The sequence below is a fragment of the Bison bison genome, unplaced genomic scaffold (assembly GCF_000754665.1).
Source record: "Bison bison bison isolate TAMUID 2011002044 unplaced genomic scaffold, Bison_UMD1.0 scf7180017848321, whole genome shotgun sequence".
NCBI lineage: Eukaryota > Metazoa > Chordata > Mammalia > Artiodactyla > Bovidae > Bison > Bison bison.
This window is the reverse complement of record NW_011478894.1, coordinates 9075-35809: the sequence shown is the minus strand read 5'-3', so window position 1 is coordinate 35809 and position 26735 is coordinate 9075. Positions and strand designations below refer to the sequence as shown.

The 26735-nt window shown below is 36.3% G+C and overlaps 2 pseudogenes; both read left to right on the top strand.

The window, feature by feature from the left end:
• The first annotated feature begins 7701 nt into the window (after positions 1-7701).
• On the top strand, positions 7702-11524 carry LOC104992170 (annotated as a pseudogene).
• Positions 11525-23369: 11845 nt separating this feature from the next.
• Positions 23370-24293, top strand: LOC104992163 (annotated as a pseudogene).
• Positions 24294-26735: the final 2442 nt, after the last annotated feature.

Genomic DNA, 26735 nt, shown 5'->3' with positions numbered 1-26735 from the left:
CTCAATATGCAATATGCAATATGCACTCAATATGCAATATGCCGGCTCCCGGCAGTGGAGCATCACAGCTTCCCTTGAACTTCGCCTGGAATATTACTGAGATGTTCATTGATTTGGACAAACTTGATAGACTTAAAGCAGACGAATATATAGGTGAACAATAAAGAAAGCTGAGCGCAGAAGAATGGATGCTTTTGAACTGTGGTGTTGGAGAAGACTCTTGAGAGTCCCTTGGACTGCAAGGAAATCCAACCAGTCCATCCTAAAGGAAATCCGTTCTGGGTGTTCATCAGAAGGACTGATGTTGAAACTGAAACTCCAGTTTTTGGAGAGCTGACTCATTTGAAAAGGCCCTCATGTTGGGAAAGATTGAAGACAGGAGGAGAAGGGGACGACAGCAGATGAGATGGTTAGATGGCACCAGTGACCTAATGGTCACGAGTTTGGGTAAACTCTGGGAGTTGGTGATGGACAGGGAGGCCTGGCGTGCTGCGGTTCAATGGGGATCACAAAGAGTTGGACACGACCGAGCAACTGAACTGAACTGAACAGAAAAACAAATGCTGTTCAAGGACACTGAAAGAACCCTGATGTTGAAAATCAGATCTGTATTGTGAGCAATGCTTAGAAATCCATGAGTTGACACATAGTATTATGCCTATCATCCTTGTAGTTCCCTCAGTGAAATATGTTGCGAAATGCTCTTCCTTCGTGGTATAGATTCATGAAGAAGCTAAATAGCATGAATCCTTTACGTTGACAACTGTAAATTTAAATCTCCTGTGAATCCTATGTGACAACCACACATACCAACATGATTTATTAGTATTATATCAATATTTTTAGTCCCATTGTATTTCAGCTAAAAATGTCACTATAAAATGGTACATGAAGTCAAGACACAAAATCAGGGCAAATACAAAATATTCCATCCTTTGAGAAAGGGAGCGAAAAAATAATGTGCTTTGCCTATTGCATTTTTATGTATTAGATCCTTAAGTATTTTATTCACCACACCCAACTGAATGGTTCACAAATGTTTCAGAGAGGAAAGGATTATTTCTCTTTAACAATGAGGAGTTCAACTGCTCTCAAAGCAAATACCAGACGGTAATCACCATGAAGGACAAAGTTGATTATTCATATTTATATTACTCATTCGTTAGCTTGCCAAAGGTTCTAGATCTGTTACCACATTTTTTTTTTTTAATAATATCCGCATGTGAAAGTGAAAGTGGCTCAGTGGTGCCTGACTCTTTGTGACCTCATGGACTATACAGTCCATGGCATTCTCTGGGCCAGAGTACTGGAGTGGGTAGCCTGTCCCTTCTCCAGGGAATCTTCTGGACCCAGGAATGAAACCAGAGTCTCCTGCATTCAGAAAAATCATGTCCTTTGAATTTCCATTTTACTGTATAGGATCACGGCAATGTGATTACATAAAATTGTTTAGTTTCCTTTAAAAATAAATAAATAAATAGTATTTCAGCTACATTAAGAATCATTGTAGTTCCAGAGAAATCTTTGAGTTTCTTTATGTTTTATGGTATACACTGTACTTTCTATACTAATGAATATAAGCTAATGCTAATAAGAAGCATTAATTGATTAAACAGCTATATAGCTTATAAGAAATCTCAAATTCATTATGAAATAAAAAATGAGGATTTTAAATCCAAAATAAAATCTGAAACCAGTGTATCCTTAGATAGATATATTCAGTCTTAGATCTAGTAATTATTCTACTTGGGAGATAAAATGATATTGGGCAGAAGATGTGACAATTAGATGTGTCTTGAGAGGGACAAGACTGTCTTTTAGAATTCAAGAAGTTTTATTTATAACATATGGAAGAACCATAAATTCATTATGCTGACTAAAATAGATAAAGATAAGTACTGTATAGCTTCACATATATGTTGAATCTTAATATTTCAAATTCATAGAATTAGAGAGTAGACTGGTGGTTTTTTCCAGAGTCTCGAAAGTGGGCGAAATGAGTAATAATGGCCAAGCTTTCTATTATTCAGTGAATAACTTCTGGGGATCTAATGTATATGATGACTCTAGGTAATAATTCTACATTATAAACTTGAAATTTGCCAGGAGACTAGATATTAATGGTCCTCATGACACACACATTCTAAATACTAACTGTATGAATTAATGAATCCTTTACTAAGCATACCGTGGTGACCATTTCACAATATATTCATATATCATATCTACATTTTGAATACCTTATATGTGCTAATTGTCGATTTTAACTGAATAAAGCTTGAAGAAAAGGAAGGAAAGACAGTTATAAGGACCAATGGACAGGACATTAGTATTGTACATCATCATGCTGTCATTGTGGTTGTTGTTCAGTCACTCAGTTGTGTCTCTTTTCAACCTCATGGTCTGTAGCACACCAGGCCTCCCTGTCTCTCACTATCTCCCAGAATTTTCACAAGTTAACATCATTGCATTGGCGATGCCATCCAGCCATCACCAATCTCTGATGCCATCCAGCCATCATCAACCTCTGTTACTCTCTTTTCCTTCTGCTCTCAATCTTTACCAGCATCAGGAACTTTCCAAATGAGTCATCTGTTCACATCAGGTGACCAAAATATTGGAGTTTCAACTTCAGCCTCAGTCCTTCTAGTGAATATTCAGGATTAATTTCACTTAAGATTGACAGGTTTGGTCTCCTTGCTGTCCAAGGGACTTTCAGGAGTCTTCTCCAGCATCACAGTTCCAGGGCTTCAATTCTTTGTCACTCTTCTGTCTTTACAGTCCAGCTCCCACGACCATATGTGACCACTGTGAAGACCATATCCTTGACTATATGGACCTTTATTGGCAGAGTAATGTCTCTGCTTTTCAACACACTATGTTTGTCAATGCTTTCCTGCTAAGAAGCAATTGTCTTCTGATATCATGGCTGCAGTTATAATCCACAGTGATTTTGGAGCCCCAAAAGAGGAAATCTGTCACTGCTTCCACATTTTCCCATTCTACTTGCCATGCAGTAACGGGGCCGGATGCCATCACCTTAGTATTTTTTAATATTTATGAACTATGAATTTCATCACTTCCTCCATGATAATTTCCTTTCCTTGTTTCCTCTTTTAATCCCTGTTTTGATGTCTGTCTTTTTGTGATGAACAGTCATCTACTTAATGTGTTATTTCTTTTCATCCTATTTGTGAGCATTCTTTTCTGAAGGACTGAGCATTCCATACTGTTATCCAAAACACTCCATGTTGTCTGGGTCACAAAAGGAAAATAAACAAACACATAAAAAATTAAAATACTAAATAACATTTTTGAGTGTTATTTTTATCTCAGTAAAAAATTAGCAGAGGGATAGTATAAATATACATGTATATTGCAGTATATGCATTGTATACACAACAGATTTAGGGGAAGGTTCGTCACATGGTGCAGATACTAAAATAATGGCTGTATGAAGACATGCATATTAATTATACTTGGCAGTACAGTGGCCAAGAGTCTACCTGCTAATGCAAGAGATTCAAGTTCAATCCCTGGGTTGGAAGATCCCCTGGAGAAGGAAATGGCAACCCAATCCAGTATTCTTACCTGGAAAATTCCCTGGACAAGGATTCTGGCAGACTACAGTTCATGGGTTGTAAAGAGGAGGACATGACTGAATATGTATGTGTGTGTATATATATATATATATATATATATGTATATGTAAGAAGAGCTATAAGTTCTTGATATTTGACTATTTTGTTTTTGTTTCTTGAAGGCTAGAGGTGAATCCATTTATTGAGAAAATGTGGATATGGTCATATATTTGAAAAACCTTACAAGACTGAAAGACATTCTTAATTTCCTATTAAAATTATAAAGCTAAAAGCCACTGAAGCTTCAGGTTTTCAAACTGCCCTATGAAATTTCCTTATGTGAAGATATTTTAGATAGAAGTAAACTCTAAGAAATGCCTCTGTTACTCAGGGAGGCCTTGGTTAGACATTATGGCATTTTAGGAAAAGAGCTCATGGTGGATCAAAACTTACAGAAAATTATTTTCTTTGACAAAAGTTTGACAAGTCTATCTCTAACGTATTTTATCAATTTACACAAACTCTTTTGGAATTGCTGCTCATGAGTAGAAATACAGTAGAAAAACTTTGTCCTAAGTATATGAAATTTTAAGCAAAATAGAGTGTCAATAGATTGTGATGAATTACTGAGTTTCATCTATATGATATAAATTTATTATAGTATTTAAGGACAAATTTTATCTAAAATCGGGCCATTTTTATTAGATCTACTTGTTTGATGTAAAAAAGAAAAACATTAAACCCATTAAATGGAAGGTCAACAGTGAAATTGACTGACTGATTTTGCCTCTTCCGGAATTTGCAAGGTTGAATAACATTATAGAAATTATTATTATTATTATTATTTAGGAATCAATAACTAAACTAAAAAAAAGTGAAAGAATGTATAATAACTTTTATTTTGGGATTTTGCAAAATAAGAAATCTGCACTAATAAGACTTCTATGTGAACCTGTTATTCGAGCCTCAGCTTCAGCACCAGTCCTTCCAATTAATATTCAGGGTTCATTTCCTTAGGATTGATTGGTTCTAGTTGAATAAAATGCACCTCAAGCGATTTTTGAAGCCCAGAAGATCAAGGAGTACCTAAGGGAAAATTAATTTGCATAGAAATAATTAAACTTAAAAGTTTTTGCACAACGAAGGAAACTATAAGCAAGGTGAAAAGACAGCCTTCAGAATGGGAGAAAATGATAGCAAACGAAAAAACTGACAAAGAATTAATCTCAAAAATATACAAGCAGCTCCTGAAGCTCAATTCCAGAAAAATAAGCCACCGAATCAAAAAAATGGGCCAAAGAACTAAACAGACATTTCTCCAAAGAAGATGTACAAATGGCTAACAAAACATGAAAAGATGCTCAACATCACTCATTATCAGAGAAATGCAAATCAAAAGCACAATGAGGAACCATCTCATTCCAGGTCAAAATGGCTGCTATCAAAAAGTCTAAAAACAATGCTGGAGAGGGTGCAGAGAAAAAGGAGCCCTCTTACACTGTTAGTGGGAATGCAAACTAGTACAGCCATTATGGAGAACAGTATGGAGACTCCTTAAAAAACCGGAAATAGAACTGTCACACGACCCAGCAATCCCACTGCTGGGCATACACACGGAGGAAAGGAGAACTGAAAGAGACAGGTGTTCTCTTTCAATGATGACCCCAGTAGTCATTGCAGCACTGTTTACGATAGCCAGGACATGGAAGCAACCTAGATGTCCATCGGCAGACGAATGGATAAGAAATTGGTGGTACATATACACAGTGGAATATTACTCAGCTATTAAAAAGAATTCTAATGAGGTTCTAATGAGGTGGATGAAACTGGACCCTATTATACAGAGCGACATAAGTCAAAAAGAAAAACACCAATACAGTATATTAATGCATATGTATATAGAAATATGTATGTGTATATATATATATATATATATATATATATAATTTAGAAATATGGTAACGATGACCCTATATGTGAGACAGCAAAAGAGACACAGATGTAAAGAACAGACTGTTGGACTCTTTGGGAGAACAGAGGATGGGGTGATTTGAGAGAATAGCATTGAAACATGTATATTAACATATGTGAAATAGATTGCCAGTGCACGTTCGATGCATGAAGCAGGTTGCTCAGGGTTGGTGCACTGGGATGACCCTGAGAAGTGGGATGGGGAGGGAGGTGGGTGGGAGGGTCAGGATGGGGTACACATGTACACCCATGGGTGATTCATGTCAATGTATGGCAAAAAACACCACAATATTGTAAAGTAATTAGCCTCCAATTAAAATAAAAAGAAAAAAAAAATAAGAACTAGAATTGCATGATCAAGGGCAATTCTACATATAACAAATATGTGCCAGAGAGGTAAATAATGGTGCTGACATTCTTTTGTGAAAAAAAAAAAAGCATCCACTTTTTTTGTTTGTTTGTTTTTAACCAGTCAAAAATTATTAGCAATTAGTTATGTGGCTTGAGGTTTTCTCAACAATATTTCCACATTAATATATTTAATATTTAATATTGGGTTGATATCACCAAGAATTGCAATGACATTAAAAGGGTATCAACAATTGTTCCTATGAATCATTTTTCCCAAATTAAAAATATACTAATGATATGAAATTTAGCTTGATGAATTTCTTAGGTGTATAGAAAAAAAAAAAAAGACAAGAAAAAGCAGGAAACAAACAACCAAAAAAATAAATAGAAATGTAACCCAAACAAATAAGAATATAATCTGTGTTCATGTTAAATACTAATGAAAATTCAGATAAAAAAGAAAATTAGGCATGATCAGTATTTTTAATTTTAACCCATTGTTACTTTATTGTCATGTCCCTAATAAGTAAATATGCTGAGCAAAGAGCTATACATGACCTTTCTATTTATATATCTTCTTGGTGAGAGTATATATTCAATCCTTTGTGCAGATTTTATTAATTTGAATTTTATTATTGATGATAGATTTTCATAAAGTTTGTATACAAGTTCTTTGTCAGATATATAGATGCATGGATTTCAAACATTTTCCTCACTTTTGGGATAGATATAGATATTGTTATTGTTGTTCAGGTGTTAAGTCTCATTGGACTCTTTGTGACCCCAAGAGCTGTAGCATGCCAGGCTCTCCTATCCTCCATTATCTTCCTGAGTTTGCTCAAACTCATGTCCAATGAGTCAGTGATGCCATCCAACAGTCTCATATACTGTCACCCCCTTCTCCTCCTACCCTCAATCTTTCCCAGCATCAAGGTCTTTTCCAGTGAGTTGGCTCTTCACAGCAGATGGCCAAAGAATTGGAGATTCAGCATCAACATCAGTCTTTCCAGAGAATATCCAGGGTTACTTTTTTTTCAGGATTGACTGGTTTGATCCTTTTGCTATCGAAGGGACTCTCAAGAGTCTTCTCCAGAACCACAATTTGAAAGCATCTATTTTTCAGCCCTCAGCCTTCTTTATGGTCCTACTCTCTTTATGGTCCTAACCTTACATAACTACTGGGAAAAGATTTAGCCATTTGGATCTTTGTCAGCAAAGTGATACCTCTGCTTTTTAATACACTCTCTAGGTTTGTCATAGCTTTCCATCCAATGAGCTGCTGCTGCTAAGTCGCTTCAGTCGTGTCCAACTCTGTGCGACCCCATGGACTGCAGCCTACCAGGCCTCTCCGTCCCTGGAATTCTCCAGGCAAGAACACTGGAGTGGGTTGCCATTTCCTTCTCCAATGCATGAAACTGAAAAGTGACAAGTGCCTTTTAATTTCAATGTCCATAGTGATGTTGGAGACCAAGAAAATATCTATCACTACTTCCACTTTTTCCCCATCTATTTGCTATGAAGTAATGGGACTAGATGTTGTAATCTTTGTGTTTTGAATGTTGCATTTAAGCCAGCAGTTTCACTCTATTCTTTCACCTTCAGTGAAAGAGACTGAAAGAGTCTCTTTCACTCTTTCACTAAAGAGACTCTTTACTTCCTCTCCATTTCTGCCATTAGGGTGATATCATCTGCATATCTGAGGTTGTTGATATTTCTTAAGGAAATCTTGATTCCAGCTTGGGATTCATCCAATCTGGAATTTTCCACGATGTACTCTGCATATACAAATTAAGTAAACATGGTGGCAATGTACAACTTTTATGTAAGTACGATTCTGACTGATGTTTCTTGACTGCTTACAGATTTATGAGGAGGCAGGTAATGTGGTCTGGTATTTGCAGCTCTTTAAGAATTTTCCACAGCTCATTGTGATCCATGCCGTCAAAGGCTTTTTCATAGTCAATGAAGCAGAAGTAGATATTTTTCGGAATTTTCTTGATTTTTCTATGATCCAACTAATATTAGCAATTTGATCTCTGGTTCCTCAGTCAGTTGAGTTCAGTCATGTCCGACTCTTTGCTACCCCGTGAATTGCAACATGTCAGGTATCCCTGTATCATCAACTTACGGAGTACACACAAAATCATGTCCATCGCATCAGTGATGCCATCCAGCCATCTCATCCTCTGTCATCCCCTTCTCCTCCTACCCCCAATCCCTCCCAGCATCAGAGTCTTTTCCAATGAGTCAATTTACCTCATGAGGCGGCCAAAGTACTGGAGTTTCAGCTTTAGCATCATTCCTTCCAAAGAACATACGGGACTGACCTCCTTTAGAATAGACTGGTTGGATGTCCTTGCAGTTCAAGGGACTCTCAAGAGTCTTCTCCAACACCATAGTTCAAAAGCATCAATTCTTCAGCGCTCAGCTTTCTTCACAGTCCAACTCTCACATCCATACATGACTACTGGAAAAAACATAGCCTTGACTAGACGGACCTTTGTTGGCAAAGTAATGTCTCCGATTTTGAATATGCTATCTAGTTTGCTCATAACTTTCCTTCCAAGGAGTAAGCATCTTTTAATTTCATGGCTGCAGTCACCATCTGCAGTGATTTTGGAGTCCCAAAAAATAAAGGCTGATACTGTTTCCCCACCTATTTCCCATGAAGTGATGCGACCGGATGCCATGATCTTCGTTTTCTGAATGTTGAGCTTTAAGCCAACTTTTTCACTCTTCACTTTCACTTTCATCAAGAGGCTTTTGAGTTCCTCTTCACTTTCTGCCATAAGGGTGGTGTCATCTGCATATCTGAGGTTATTGATATTTCTCCCAGCAATCTTGATTCCAGCTTGTGTTTCTTCCAGTCCAGCGTTTCTCATGATCTACTCTTCATAGAAGTTAAATAAACAGGGTGGCAATATACAGCCTTGACATACTCCTTTTCCTATTTGGAACCAGTCTGTCATTCCATGTCCAGTTCTAACTGTTGCTTCCTGACCTGTATACAGCTTTCTCAAGAGGCAGGTCAGAATACCAGAGCACTGGTATTCCCATCTCTTGAAGAATTTTCCACGGTTAATTGTGATCCACACAGTCCAAGACTTTGGCATAGTCAATAAAGCAGAAATAGATGTTTTTTCTGGAACTCTCTTGCTTTTTCCTTGATCCAGTGCATGCTGGCAATTTGATCTCTGGTTCCTCTGCCTTTTCTAAAACCAGCTTGAACATCAGGAAGTTCATGCTTCACATATTGCTGAAGCCTGGCTTGGAGAATTTTGAGCATTACTTTACTAGCGTGTGAGATGAGTGCAATTGTGTCGTAATTTGAGCATTCTTTGGCATTGCCTTTCTTTGGGATTGGAATGAAAACTGCCCTTTTCCAGTCCTGTGGCCACTGCTGAGTTTTCCAAATTTGCTGGCATATTGAGTGCAGCACTTTCACAGCATCATCTTTCAGGATTTGAAATAGCTCAACTGGAATTCCATCACCTCCACTAGCTTTGTTCATTGTTCTGCCCTTTCTAAATGGAGCTTGTATATCTGGGATTTCTCAATTCATGTCTGTTGGATTTTGAGCATTTCCTTTCAAGCATGTGTAATGAGCACAATTGCATGGTAGTCTGTGCATTCTTTGCCATTGCCCTTCTTTTAGGTTGGAATGAAATCTGATCTTTTCCAGTCTTGTGACCACTTGCGAGTTTTCCAAGTTTCCTGGCATATTGAGTGAAGCATTTTAACAGCATCATTTTAAGATTTCAAATAACTCAGCTGGAATTCCATCAACCCCATTAGCTTTGTTCATAGTAGTACTGTCAAGGCCCACTTGACTTCACACTCTAGGATATCTGGCTGTAAATTTTTTACCACACCACCATGGTTATCCAGGTCATTAAGAGTTTTTGGTACAATTGAGGTATATCTGTAGACAATTATTCAAAGCTGATATATTGCTGTTTTTTTATGTAATTTTCTCAGGTGGCTCAGTGGTAAAAAAATCTGCCAGCCAATGCAGGAGATGGAACCCAACACAGGTTCCATCCCTGAGTTGGGAAGATCAACTGGAGGAGGAAATGGCAACCTAATTTCAGTATTCTTACTGGGAAAATTCCATGGACAGAGGAGCCTGGGTGATTACAGTCCAGGGGGTTGCAAAGAGTTGGACATTATTGAGCAACTGAGCACAGCACATTATTTTCTACCCTGTAGTCATAAATGCTTAAGGAAAACGTTTAGAAAGTACTACCTTTACAAATACTTGTGCCATGAAGTTTATAAAATACAAAATAATTATTGCTGTAATTTATGAGGCCTTAAATTTAGCAGAGATTCTTACAAGAGCAAAGTAACATAGATCATTTAAAAAGTGCTTGGTTTGGAGAATGTGAGTGAGACATAAAATCAATGAAATATCCTTTTGTATGTGGTTGGAAGATAGGACTAAGATAATGTTTAGTGATGATGGCTGCCTTGAAAGATTGCATTGGCAAGAATAACATAGCATCATTTTTCATGACAGATAAAGAGCAGAAACAACCCAACATTTATCCAATAGAAAAATGAGTCAATAAAGTGTGTAGTATCCACAAAATGAAATATTATTGTGCCCTTCAATGAGACAGAATTCTGATTCTGACACATACACAACATGGATGAGCCTTGATAATACTTCACTGAAGAAAAGAAACCTGAGAAAAGAAAAAAATACAGCACATATTGCATGATTCTCTTTAAATGCAAGACAAAGAATAAGAAACTGCTCAGATTCAGAATAAAAATTAGTGGTTGCTTCCTGGGGTCAGCAGGGACAGGGAATGAGAGCTAATAGGTGTGGGCTTCTTACTGAACTGATGAAAATGTTCTGGAGGTAGATAGATCTCCAGCTGCACACACCCACGTACTTTTTCCACAGCTACCTCTTTCTGTGACCTCTGCTATTCCACAGCCATTGGGCCCAAGATGCTGGTGGACCTATTTGCCAAGAAAAAATCTATCTCTTTCTGTGGCTGTACTCTGCAATTCTTGGTCTTCTGTATCTTTGAAGATTCTGAGTGTCTTGCTGGCAGTTACGGCCTATGATCAATACAAGGCCATCAGCAATCCCTTGCTCTATGCAGTTAGCATGTCCAGCGGGATGTGCTCCCTGCTCATGGCCGGGGTTTACCTGGTGGGAATGGTAGATGCTTTGATTCACACAACATTAGTATTCCACTTATATTCCTGTGGGTCAAATGTGATTAACCATTTTTTCTGTGATTTACCTCCACTTTTCCTCCTTTCCTGCTCTTATATCCAGGTCAATGAGTTGCTGTTGTTTATTGTTTTCGGTTTCATTGAACTGAGTACAATTTCAGGAGTCTTACTGTTATATCATCCTTTCAGTCTTGAAAATCCACTCTGCCTTGGGGAGGTTCAAAGCTTTCTCCATCTGTACTTTCTACCTAAATGTGGTGGACATTTTCCAGGGAACTCTACTCTTTATGAATTTCCAACCAACTTCTTCCTACTCTCCAGATCAAGACAAAATGACCTCATTGTTTTCCACCTTTGTTATTCCCATGTTAAACCCTCTGATTTATAGTTTGTGAAACAAAAATATAAAAGAGACCCTAGAAAAATTGAAAAATAAACTATGTTTAATATTTTTATTATATATTGTACATATTACTGCACACATATAGTAATTGCTTAATTAAAATTATATGTCATGACACATGAGAAACATAACTTTTTTTTTCATATTCCTAAATGAACAATTATTTGAATTAAACCCTGCTCTTAAGAGATATTTCAGTTCCCCTCACATATTATGCTTATTATGTGGCCAGAGTTTCTATATGGTACTTGCTAGTTTTGAAAGAGCTTTTGACATTTCTAATTGTGCTAATTCTGGAGTAATTTTCTATTCAAACAATATTTCAATTTCATTAAGACATTATGCATGTATTGATCAATCTTCCAGCATTTAGGATCTTTATATTTTATAGTATTTCTTTTTATATTCTATATTAATGAATTTAAGATGGTGCTAGTATTAGACAATAATGAACTAAACAGTCAAGTAAATCATAATTAGACTTAAAATCATCATGGAATAAAAAATTGAGTGCTTTAAATCCAAAAGCAAAGTATCTAAAACTAGTGTAAAGTAAAAGCATCTTTGGGTAAAGATATTCAGTCTCATATGGATGGTCCTGGAACACCTGCGGGCTCTTCCCAGTGCTGCTCTGGTCTGGAGCCTGGGGCTCTGTGGGTGAAGAAAAGATAGCAGTCAGAGAATGTGACAATTGAACAGGTCTTGAAGTAGAGAATCCCCCGTCTTTAGCAGTAAAGAAGTCATATTTAATCTAAGTTAAATATGTCAGTCAGAGAAAAACTAGTACTGTATGATCTCATGTATATGTGGAATCTAAAAAGGCAGAATGAACTCATAGAAACAGAAAGATTATTGGTCGCTAGGAGTTGGAAGGTGGGAGAAATGGGTGATGATGCTCAAAGTGTGCAAACTTTCTGTTATTACATTTGATGAATAAGTTCTGGGGATCTAATATACATGGTGACTGTAGTTAACCATAACATATTATAAACTTGGAATAGGTTACAAAAGTAGATCTTAAATGTTCTCACTATACACACACTACAATGGTAGCTATGTGAAGTAATGAATGTGTTAACCAATTTTAGTGTGGTAATCATTTCACAATCTATATATATATATATCAAACCATCCCTTTGTATATCTAATGAATGTGAATGTTATTTGACAGTTATATCTGAATAAATCAGAGAAAAAAGAAAAGTTGAAAAGTAGGTTACAAAGAGCAATGGGAAGAACCTTGGTAAAGTACATTATTGTTCTGCCATTATCAGCTGTCAACACTGTGTCATATCATCTAAGATAATTTCCTTTCTTATTTCCTCATGTTCAGCCCTGGTTAAACATTTTTCTTTGTCTCTTTGAGTTCCACAAAAAACCATCTACATAAGGCATTATTTTACTTTCTGTGACCTTAGGAAGCAGCCCAATCACACCAGGTACCAAGATGGTAAACCCTGTTTTAAGAGTATGGAGAATTCCATTGATATTTGTTTGGGAGGACATAAAAGTGTAACTTCCAAGATATTTTCCAATTTTGTATATAACTAATATAAATAATAGTAAACAAGTTATTTTAAGAAAAGTAATAGAACTCTGTTGACTTAGAAAAAATATTCACCATGCATAATTTTTAAAATGAGACATCTTCACTCATATGATTTTTATACATAGAAAAATTCCCAAAGCCAGTATGTTTTTGCCGGAGTCCAGCTCCAGCAGCCAGGGAATCAACCTGAAGGGATGGGTGGTGTTGGCGAGTAACAATGCAGCCTCTCAGTTTTCTTGGACTGCATATTTATTTCAAGCATAAAATTCTCTTTTATACTTTTAAAAAGCATTAGGTCAGAGGTTTGACATTTTCAGTTCCCTCTGACTCAGATTTGTTGTCTCCATAAATCATTGTTGCCCCTCAAAAGGAGTTCCTGACTCAGCAGTACTCTTATCTACTTCTTATGTGTCCTTGTGAATACACTGTAACTCATGCTAATGTCTGGGCTGCATACCACATTCCTCAATTTACTTCTTATCTTTCTAAATCTTGTTTGCCCCTAGTATCCTGAGCTCACTTTCTCTAAAAAGGCTTATAACCACTAATATCTCTAAAATTCCTAATCTCTATAAGCTATAGCAAAATATGCTAACATTACAACATTCCTTAAATCTTTAGCTTCTAATTATTTTAATTATTCCTAAGCCCTAAATTCAGCAAGCTCCTTTGTCATAAACATTTCCCTCACAAATAGGTTTCAGATAGCAATCCCTCCCATGGCTTCAAGCTGTGGCCTATGTGCTCATCTTGGAACACTCTTTTGTAAAGGTCCTGGAACGAATGTCAATGATTAACTTTATGAATTATTCTCTGAGCACAGCTGCAGAAGGCTTTGTACCTTCTCATGCTCCTCTCAAGAACAATAAGCGCCTTAATATTATTTTCAGTCAACTCAGCTGAGGAGAGGAAAAAAACAAGTCAGAATCACAAGGCCTAACTCCTTCATCCTGGGTCCATGCCTGCAGGACAAGGAGAGGGAGTTGGGGCCGTGCCTCCATTTTGTCAGTAATGCCTAACGCAGCTCCCAACATATTTTTATCCTTTTCATTGTTCTCTGTTCTTCATTTGACAGTGAAAAATGCATAACAATAAATATTTAGAAATCACTGCCTTTACAAATCCTATTACCATGAAGTTTAGGAAATACAGAGCAACCATTGATTCTATACCTGTGGTCTTTAATGTAGTAAAAAATAAATAAATAAATAAACATAATGCAGAAAAGAGTGCACTATTTAGACAATGTGATGAAGTAAAAAAAAATCGGTAAAATGTCCTTGGATGATGTGTGGTTGGAGAGTGGGGAAAAACTGATATTTGGCAATGAGGGCTGTCTTGAAAGGGATTGACAGGATGTTTGTAGTGTCATTATTCATATCAACTAAATGGTAGAAACAAGCCAGTGTTCATCCTTCTGAAAAATGGATCACCAAAAGTGTATAATATCCATAACATGAAATGCTATTCAGCCATGTAATGAAACAAAATTTTAGCACATGTAACAGCATGGATTAAACTTGAAAAATATTTTACCAAGGAAAAGAAGCCTGACAGGAAATACACCCCCCCCACACACACACACACACTGCATGTTTCTTTTTATATGCAAGGCCAATAATAGGAAACCACATAGAATCAGAAAGTAGATTAGCAGTTGCTAGGGCTTGAGAGGGAGGAAAGGAGAGTGAGAGGTAGTAGGTGTAGATTTCTTCTTGGGCTGATGAAGATATTCTGGAAGTAGATAGCAGTAATGACTGAACATACTTGAAAGTACACTAAAAATCAAAGAATTGTATAGATAAGAAGGATGATTTTTATGACATAGGATTATATTTCAAGATAAAAGAAAATATGACCAAAGTGTAATATTCTGACATGAGGTAGTGAAGGAGAATATTTAAACAACACAATGAACAATCAAAAAGAGTTTGATGAAGAGAGATCTCTTAGAATTTCACTAAATTTCCTCTTTGACTAGAGAAGGAAGAAATAGTTTCACTGTAACTGACACACACCATACAAACACAATAATGAAGCACACAAATTCAGCTTCTGCTAAATTGTTTCTGAGTTCACAGGGGAATGTTGTGGTGGTTGTCCTGTTTCAAAGTCTTTATGACTCTTTGAAATCTCAGGAATGGCAGCACACCAGGCTCCTCTGTCCTCCACTATCTCCCAGAGTTAGCTCAAAGTAATGTTCATTGAGTCAGTGATGCTATCTGGCCATGTCTTCTTCTTCCAGGGGAATATACAGAAGAATAAATATAATTAATGAAGTGTTTGAATAACACTAAAGCCTAAGGGTCATAGCACCGGAATTTAAGTCCCAGTATACCCAGTGAAATAAAAGACCAAATGCTCATTACTGTTCAGCTACCCAAGACCTGCTCTTTCCACGTATGTTTCCAGATCCTAACTTAAGAAAAATAAGAGAAAATATTTAAATTTGGGAAAAAATAAGTTTGTGAATGAAGGACTTTATGCCTACTTACTCACTAAAATATGCATTTAATGGCAGAAATAATATTTTCTTCACAAAATTGGAAGAATCTCTCTGAACTTGTTAACATTCATAATGTAATTTTATTTTTCTGTTGGCTCACATAAAAGTCTTTGCTCCTTTTTTTCGCTAAGCCACTGTACATGAATTTAAGGTGTGTTGTGTTTTATAGAAACAAAAATTGTTTTATAGAAACAAAAAAATTTAAGGTGTGTTTTGTTTTATAGCATAGATACTAAAATAAAAGGAAAAACAGGTACAAATTCACCTCCATGTAAACCATGTACTGTATTTACTTAGGTCTAAAGAAAAAGTCCATTGCTTTCATTTACATTAATATATATACACAGGCATACACATAAATACAACAGAAAGAGCAAGGTCTTTGCATTTTAGAAACATTTATTGTCCCTCATATAATTTACATTCAATTAAATTGAAAGTCATTTAAAATCTAAAGTGATGCCAATATATGTGGTACAGTCTTCTGTTTTCACTTCCTTTTAGCTCTTTTGTTCCACTGGTCAAAAGAGTCATCCTAGACAATAACCTCTCCACAAAGAGGTGATGAGCATTACGGGAAAGCGATAGCAAATTTGTAGAAAGCAGGTCAGTAATAACTTATTTCATGCCTCAGTTCAGTTCAGTTCAGTTCAGTCGCTCAGTCATGTCCGATTCTTTGCAACTCCATGAACCTCAGCACGCCAGGCCTCCCTGTCCATCACCAAATCCCGGAGTTCACTCAGACTCACGTCCATCGAGTCAGTGATGCCATCCAGCCATCTCATCCTCTGTCGTCCCCTTCTCCTCCTGCCCCCAATCCCTCCCAACATCAGAGTCTTTTCCAGTGAGTCAACTCTTCACATGAGGTGGCCAAAGTACTGGAGTTTTAGCTTTAGCATGATTCCTTTCAAAGAAATCCCAGGGCTGATCTCCTTCAGAATGGACTGGTTGGATCTCCTTGCAGTCCAAGGGACTCTCAAGAGTCTTCTCCAACACCACAGTTCAAAAGCATCAATTCTTCGACACTCGGCCTTCTTCACAGTCCAACTCTCATATCCATGCATGACTACAGGAAAAACCATAGCCTTGACTAGACGGACCTTTGTTGGCAAAAAAAAGTCTCTGCTTTTGAATATGCTATCTAAGTTGATCACAACTTTCCTTCCAAGGAGTAAGCGTCTTTTAATTTTATGGCTGCAGTCACCATCTGCAGTGATTTTGGAGACCTAAAAAATAAAGTCTGACACTGTTTCCACTGTTTCCCCATCTATTTCCCATGAAGTGATGGAACCAGATGCCATGATCTTCATTTTCTGAATGTTGAGCTTTAGGCCAACTTTTTCACTCTCCATTTTCACTTTCATTAAGAGGCTTTTTACCAAATGCTAAACAAAAGTTCAGCTAAAACCAGTAACATAAATATTCTTATCATTGCTAGTCAGTGATGTACTCACTGTTTCTGGAACTAAGAAAAACATTCTTAAACCAACTATGTTTTTTTAGAGAGACAAAAAATAGTATATTTTTTTTTTGTATTCAAGTGAATATTTTTAAACAAAGGGAAAGCTCAGTCCTAAGTTAGAATCTGGTCTCGCTAGAATCTGGTGTCTCTTCCATGTGGTTTTAAAGATTGAAGATGTTTGCTAATTTGATTAATATGTGTCTTGGGTGTTTTGTCTTGGGTTTATCCTGTTTGGGACTCTCTGGGTTTCTTGGACTTGAGTGATTATTTCCTTCCCCATTTTAGGGAAGTTTTCAACTATTATATCCTCAAGTATTTTCTCATGGTTTTTCTTTTTGTCTTCTTCTTCTGGGATCCCTATGATTCGAATGTTGTAGCATTTAATATTGTCCTGGAGGTCTCTGAGATTGTCCTCATTTCTTTTAATTCGTTTTTCTTTTTTCCTCTCTGATTCATTTATTTCTACCATTCTATCTTCTATTTCACTAATCCTATCTTCTGCCTCTATTATTCTACTATTTGTTGCCTCCAGAGTGTTTTTAATTTCATTTATTGCATTATTCATTGTATTTTGACTCTTTTTTATTTCTTCTAGGTCCTTGTTAAACCTTTCTTGCATCTTCTCAATCCTTGTCTCCAGGCTATTTATCTGTGATTCCATTTTAGTTTCAAGATTTTGGATCAATTTCACTATCATTATTTGGAATTCTTTATCAGGTAGATTGCCTATCTCTTCCTCTTTTGTTTGGTTCGCTGGGCATTTATCCCGTTCCTTTATCTGCTGGGTATTCCTCTGTCTCTTCATCTTGTTTAAATTGCTGAGTTTTGGGTGTCCTTTCTGTATTCTGGCAGTTTGTGGAGTTCTCTTTATTGTGGCATTTCCTCACTCTGTGTGGGTTTGTACAGGTGGCTTGTCAAGGTTTCTTGGTTAGGGAAGCTTGTGTCGGTGTTCTGGTGGGTGGAGCTGTATTTCTTCTCTCTGGAGTGCAATGAAGTGTCCAGTAATGAGTTATGAGATGTCTATGGTTTTGAGGTGACTTTGGGCAGCCTGTATCTTGGAGCTCAGGGCTGTGTTCCTTTGTTGCTGGAGAATTTGATTGGTATGTCTTGCCCTGGAACTTGCTGGCCCTTGTGTGGTGCTTGGTTTCAGTGTAGGTATGGAGGTGTTTGATGAGCTCCTGTCAATTAATGTTCCCTGGAATCAGGAGTTCCCTGGAGTCAGGGTTTGGACTTAAGCCTCTTGCTTCCAGTTATCAGTCTTACTTTTACAGTAGTTTCAAAACTTCTCCTTCTATGCAGCACCATTGTTAAAACATCTACATTAAAGATGAAAAGTTTCTCCACTTTGAGGGTCACCCAGAGAGGTTCACAGCATTACAGGAGAAAATAAGAGGGAGGAGGGAGTTAGCGGTGACCTGAATGAGATTAGGTAGAATCAATAGAGGAGAAAGTGGGCTATCCAGTAATCTCTTCCTTATATACACTCCACAACTGGACCGCTCAGAGATGTTCACGGAGTTAAGGGAAAAACAACAAACAACACACAAGGGAATTCCCATAAGGATAACAGCTGATCTTTCAATAGAAGTCTTAAAGCCAGGAGGGAATGGCAAGACATACTTAAAGTGATGAAAGAAAATAACCTACAGCCCAGATTATTGTACCCAGCAAGGATCTCATTCAAATATGAAGGAGAAGTCAAAAGCTTTATAGAAAAGCAAAAGCTGAGAGAATTCAGCACCACCAAACCAGCTCTCCAACAAATACTAAAGGATATTCTCTAGACAGGAAACACAAGAACGGTGTATAAACTCGAACCCAAAACAATAAAGTAAATGGCAACAGGATCATACTTATCAGTAATTACCTTAAACGTAAATGGGTTGAATGCCCCAACCAAAAGACAAAAACTGGCTGAATGGATACAAAAACAAGACCCCTACATATGTTGTCTACAAGAGACCCACCTCAAAACAGGGGACACATACAGACTGAAAGTGAAAGGCTGGAAAAAGATTTTCCATGCAAATAGGGACCAAAAGAAAGCAGGAGTAGCAATACTCATATCAGATAAAATAGACTTTAAAACAAAGGCTGTGAAAAGAGACAAAGATGGTCACTACCAAATGATCAAAGGATCAATCCAAGAAGAAGATATAACAATTATAAATATATAGGCACCCAACACAGGAGCACAGCAATATGTAAGACAAATGCTAACAAGTATGAAAGGAGAAATTAACAATAACACAATAATAGTGGGAGACTTTAATACCCCACTCACACCTATGGATAGATCAACTAAACAGAAAATTAACAAGGAAACACAAACTTTAAATGATACAATAGACCAGTTAGACCTAATTGATATCTATAGGACATTTCATTCCAAAACAATGAATTTCACCTTTTTCTCAAGCGCACATGGAACCTTCTCCAGGATAGATCACATCCTGGGCCATAAAGCTAGCCTTGGTAAATTCAAAAAAATAGAAATCATTCCAAGCATCTTTTCTGACCACAATGCAGTAAGATTAGATCTCAATTACAGGAGAAAAACTATTAAAAATCCCAACATATGGAGGCTGAACAACATGCTGCTGAATAACCAAAAAATCACACAAGAAATCAAAAAAGAAACCAAAATTTGCATAGAAACGAATGAAAATGAAAACAAAACAACCCAAAACCTGTGGGACACTGTAAAAGCAGTCCTAAGGGGAAAGTTCATAGCAATACAGGCACATCTCAAGAAACAAGAAAAAAGTCAAATAAATAACCTAACGCTACACCTAAAGCAACTAGAAAAGGAAGAAATGAAGAACATCAGTGTTAGTAGAAGGAAAGAAATCTTTAAAATTAGGGCAGAAATAAATGCAAAAGAAACAAAAGAGACCATAGCAAAAATCAACAAAGCCAAAAGCTGGTTCTTTGAAAGGCTAAATAAAATTGACAAACCATTAGCCAGACTCATCAAGAAACAAAGGGAGAAAAATCAAATCAATAAAATTAGAAATGAAAATGGGGAGATCTCAACAGACAACACAGAAATACAAAGGATCATAAGAGACTACTATCAACAATTATATTTCAATAAAATAGACAACGTGGAAAAAAATGGACAAATTCTTAGAAAAGTGCAACTTTCCATAACTGGACCAGGAAGAAATAGAAAATCTTAACAGACACATCACAAGCACGGAAATTGAAACTGTAATCAAAACTCTACCAGCAAACAAAAGCCCAGGTCCAGACGGCTTCACAGCTGAATTCTACCAAAAACTTAGAGAAGAGCTAACACCTATCCTACTCAAACTCTTCCAGAAAATTGCAGAGGAAGGTTAACTTCCAAACTCATTCTATGAGGCCACCATCACCCTAATACCAAAACCTGACAAAAATCCCAGAAAAAAAGAAAACTACAGGCCAATATCACTGATGAACATAGATGCAAAAATCCTTAACAAAATTCTAGCAATCAGAATCCAACAACACATTAAAAAGATCATACACCATGACCAAGTGGGCTTTATCCCAGGGATGCAAGGATTCTTCAATATCCACAAATCAATCAATGTAATACACCACATTAACAAATTGAAAAATAAAAACCATATAATTATCTCAATAGATGCAGAGAAAGCCTTTGACAAAATTCAACATCCATTTATGATAAAAACTCTCCAGAAAGCAGGAATAGAAGAAACATACCTCAACATAATAAAAGCTATATATGACAAACCCACAGCAAACATTATCCTCAATGGTGAAAAATTGAAAGCATTTCCTCTAAAGTCAGGAACAAAACAAGGGTGCCCACTTTCACCATTACTATTCAACATAGTTTTGGAAGTTTTGGCCACAGTAATCAGAGCAGAAAAAGAAATAAAAGGAATCCAAATTGGAAAAGAAGAAATAAAACTCTCACTATTTGCAGATGACATGTTCCTCTACATAGAAAACCCTAAAGACTCCACCAGAAAATTACTAGAACTAATCAGTGATTATAGTAAAGTTGCAGGATATAAAATCAACACAAAGAAATCCCTTGCATTCCTATACACCAATAATGAGAAAACAGAAAGAGAAATTAAGGAAACAATTCCATTCACCATTGCAATGGAAAGAATAAAATACTTAGGAATATATCTACCTAAAGAAACTAAAGACCTATATATATTGAAAACTATAAAACACTGGTGAAAAAAATCAAAGAGGACATTAATAAATGGAGAAATATACCATGTTCATGGATTGGAAGAATGAATATAGTAAAAATGAGTATACTACCCAAAGCAATTTATAGATTCAATGCAATCCCTATCAAGCTACCAACGGTATTCTTCACAGAGCTAGAACAAATAATTTCACAATTTGTATGGAAATACAAAAAACCTCGAATAGCCAAAGCAATCTTGAGAAAGAAGAATGGAACTGGAGGAATCAACCTACCTGACTTCAGGCTGTACTACAAAGCCACTGTCATCAAGACAGTATGGTACTGGCACAAAGACAGAAATATAGATCAATGGAACAAAATAGAAAGCCCAGAGATAAATCCACACACATATGGACACCTTACCTTTGACAAAAGAGGCAAGAATATACAATGGATTAAAGACAATCTCTTTAACAAGTGGTACTGGGAAAACTCGTCAACCACTTGTAAAAGAATGAAACTAGAACACTTTCTAACACCATACACAAAAATAACTCAAAATGGATTAAAGATCTCAATGTAAGACCAGAAAATATAAAACTCCTAGAGGAGAACATAGGCAAAACACTCTCCGACATACATCACAGCAGGATCCTCTATGACCCATCTCCCAGAATATTGGAAATAAAAGCAAAAATAAACAAATGGGACCTAATTAACCTTAAAAGCTTCTGCACAACAAAGGAAACTATTAGCAAGGTGAAAAGGCAGCCTTCAGAATGGGAGAAAATAATAGCAAATGAAGCAACTGACAAAGAACTAATCTCAAAAATATACAAGCAACTCCTACAACTCAATTCCAGAAAATTGAATGATCCAATCAAAAAATTTGCCAAAGAACTAAATAGACATTTCTCCAAAGAAGACATACAGATGGCTAACAAACACATGAAAAGATGCTCAACATCACTCATTATCAGAGAAATGCAAATCAAAACCACTATGAGGTATCATTTCACACAAGTCAGAATGGCTGCGATCCAAAAGTCTACAAGCAATAAATGCTGGAGAGGTGTGGAGAAAAGGGAACCCTCTTACACTGTTGGTGGAAATGCAAACTAGTACAGCCACTATGGAGAACAGTGTGGAGATTCCTTAAAAAACTGGAAATAGAACTGCCTTATGATCTTGCAATCCCACTGCTAGGCATACACACTGAGGAAACCAGAAGGGAAAGAGACACGTGTACCCCAATGTTCATCGAAGCACTGTTTCTAATAGCCAGGATGTGGAAGCAACCTAGATGTCCATCATCAGATGAATGGATAAGAAAGCTATGGTACATATACACGGTGGAGTATTACTCAGCCATTAAAAAAGAATACATTTGAATCAGTTCTAATGAGGTGGATGAAACTGGAGCCTATTATACAGAGTCAAGTAAGCCAGAAAAAAAACACCAATACAGTATACTAACACATATATATGGAATTTAGAAAGATGATAACAATAACCCTGTATACAAGACAGAAAAAGAGACACTGATGTATAGAACAGTCTTATGGACTCTGTTGGAGAGGGAGAGGATGGGAAGATTTGGGAGAATGGCATTGAAACTTGTATAATATCATGTATGATATGAGCCGCCAGTCTAGGTTCGATGCACAATACTGGATGCTTGAGGCTGGTGCACTGGGATGATCCAGAGGGATGGTATGGTGAGGGAGAAGGGAGGAGGGTTCAGGATGGGGAACACATGTATACCTGTGGTGGATTCATTTCGATATTTGGCAAAACCAATACAATATTGTAAATTTTAAAAATAAAATACAATTACAAAAATAAAAAAATAAAGATTGAAGAAAGGTAAAATCATCCAGCTCTATTCTCTGATATCAGAAAAGTAAGGCTCAGAGAAGAGTTTGTAGAAAGTAGCAAACCTTGTGAATGGCATCTAGATTGTCTTGAAACATTGTCAAAGTTCTTCCTCATATGCCTTTTATTATTGCATAATAGACAGCTATGCCTCTTTAAAGAGTAGGTACAAGACTGGATTATTTTCTAAGTATAAAAAGACAATAAAGGAAAAAAAATGATCTGCCTTATTATTTTTTTTAGATGTGCAGAAGCATTAAACATGCATGTGTGATTTTCTTGACAGCATTCTCAAAAGTTCACACAAGATCTAAGAAGAATGGAAAGAGAGAATTGCTCCTCCTTGACTAAATTCATTTTCTTGGGAATTGCTGATAACACTGAGAACAAAGTGATCCTATTTATAATATTTTTACCTGTTTATCTCATTAATCTTCCAGCAAACCCTAGAATGATAATCTTGATTAGGATGGATCTCCAGCTGCACACACCCATGTACTTTATCCTCAGCCACCTCTGCTTCTGTGACCTCTTCTATTCCACAGCCATCAGCCTAAGATGCTGGTGGACCTATTTGCCAAGATCATATCAATCCCTTCCTATGGCTGTACTCTGAATTTCTTGGTTCTCTATACCTTTGTAGATTCTGAATGTCTCCTGCTGGCACTGATGGCCTATGACCGGTACAAGGCTGTCAGCAACCCCTTGCTCTATGCAGTCAGCATGTCCAGCAGGGTGTATTCTCTGCTCATGGCTGGGGTTTACCTGGCAGGAATGATAGATGCTTTGATAAACACAACATTAGCATTCCATTTATGCTTCTGTGGGTCAAATGAGATTAACCACATTTTTTGCAATGTTCCTCCTCTCCTGTTGATATCTTGCTCAGACACACAGGTCATTGAGTTAGTGATATTCATGGTTTTTGGCTTTATTGAATTAAACTTCATTTTCAGGAGTCCTTGTCTCTTATTTTTATATCATCTTATCAGTCTTGAAGATCTACTCTGCTGAAGAGAGGTTCAAAGCTTTCTCCACCTGTATATCCCACCTAACTGCTGTGGCAATTTTCCAGGGAACTCTGCTCTTTATGTATTTCATGCTGAGTTCTTCATACTCTCTAGATGAAGACAAAATGACCTCATTGTTTTACACCCTTGTGATTCCCATGTTAAACCCTCTGATTTACAGCCTAAGGAATGAAGATGTGAAACAGGTCCTGGAAAAATTGAAAAATAAATGACTTTAATTATTTGTATTAAGTATTTGTGCACATATATGCATTCATGTACATATATTAATTGTTGATTTATTAAAATTAAAACTAGGATAAATGAGAAGAATAATTTCTCAAATTCTTAAAGTGATATGTGTATAAAATCCAAATTTTGTTTCTCCCACACATGTCATGCTTCATTATGTTTCCATATATATACGTATATATATATATATATGTATATATACATACATATAGCACTTTGCATATGTGAAAAAGTTTTCTGTCTTTTCCATTGTAGTAACTTTTTTCATTTTTTAATTCAAGCATTATTTTCAATTACACTAAGATTTATTGTGCATTTACTCAGTGATATTTGAGCCTGTAGCCTTTTTATATACTATTGTAGATCTTATAGTTTATGCACTACTGAAGTTAGTACTAAAAATAAATTAACCAAACAGTCAAGGAATTCATAATTGGCCTCAAATTCATCAGTATATAAAACATAAAGGGCTATAATTTCCAAACAAAAATATCTAAAACTAGTATAAAAGAAAAGCGACTTTGAATAGAGATATTCAGTCAAATTTTAAAAAGATTCAATTTGGGAAATGGAAAAGTTGTAGGCAGGGTACCTGAAAGTTATTCCGGTCTTGAACTGTATGCATCCTGTCTTTATGTTTACTATAACATGGAGGAAATATGAGGGTCATGTGCTACATGAAATATTAATACAGAGGAAAACAAGTACTATATGATGTCACATATATGTAGAATCTAAAGGTTAATTCAGAAATTGCCTGACAGGCCAGTGATTAGAATTCCATGTTTCACTAACTGGGTCAGTCTGACCCTTGATCAAGGAACTAAGATCCAGGCAAGATGAGTGTTACAGTAAAAAAAAAAAAAAAAATCAAATTCATAGAAACAGGGTGGTTGAATGTTTCTAGGGCCTTAAAGGGGAAATTGGTGGTGTTGCAAAAAGTGTACAAACTTTATTTGATGGATATTTTAGGGGCATCTACTGTATATGATGATTCTATTTAACAATAATGAAAACTTGAGAAATTGGATAAAAAAATAAATCTTAACTGCCCTCAGTATACACACACTCAAAATGGTAACTCTGTGAGGTGAAGCATGTGTTAATCAACCTTATTGTGGTAATAATTTCACAATGTATGCATATAACACATTGTGTACTTATCACTACACATGGTATTAGTCAATTACATTTGAATAAAGTTAGATAAAAATAAGATATCTAAAGATTAGATTTTAAAGGCATATAGAAGAGCTGTGCACTTGTTGCAGTACAATATTGTGCTGTCATTATTAACTATAAATTCTTCTGCACTTCCTCCAAGATAATTTTCTTCTCTTCCTCCTCATTGCCAACCCTGGTTAAATGCCCATCTCTCTGTGGTTTACAAACAATCACCTCTAAGTCATTGGCTTATATTACCCTGTTTGTGAGCATTCTTTGCTAAAGAATTGAGCATTCCATCCTTGTTAACCAAGCACTGAATTTTGCCTGAAATATAAAATAAATAGACATGAATTTACCTAAAAACAGTAGGCAATATTTTTTTGAGTATTACTTATATCTCAGTAGCACAGAATTAAACGAAGATTTGGTAAGTACCTTAATACACACACACACACACACACACACACACACACACATATCTCACAATAGTGTATATATATTGTATATATATACACAAAAGTTTTTTGCAAGATGCATAAAATTTTATGGACACTAATATGCCTATAGAGACATATATATTCATTAATTACACTACAAGGAAGAAGCTATACATTCTTGATATTTGACTATCACATCTGCTTTTAATATGGCTTCCTTAAGGCTAAAACACTCATCAGTTTGCTGAGAAAGTAAGGCTACAATCCAATGATATATTTGTAATACCATAAACTACTGAAGAACACTCCTATTTACACATTAAAATTGTAAAGTTAAAAGCTTCGGATGGTCTTAAATTTTCCAGCTGCCATTGTAAAATGTCCTTATATAAAAATGTTTCAGAATGGAATAATAAAGCCTATGAAATTCCTTTGTTATTCATAGTGGAATTTGTAAAACTCTATGGCATGTTAAGAAGAGTTCTCATTGTGAAAACATCGTAATCAATAATATAAAAGGTTTACAGGTTTCTATTCCTGGTATATTTTATCAATTTACCCAACCTTCTTTTGAACTGTTGCTTACGAGGAACAACATGGCAGAAAACATTGGCTGGAATATATTAAAGTCAAAATACGGTATCAATGAGTGAGTGAAATGTGTTCAGTCATGTCCGACTCTTTGCGACCCCATGGACTATATAGTCCATGGAATTCTCCAGGTCAGTTCTGGAGTGGGGAGTCATTTCCTTCTCCAGGGGATCTTCCCAACCCAGGGATCAAACCCAGGTCTCCTGCATTGCAGGCAGATTCTTTACC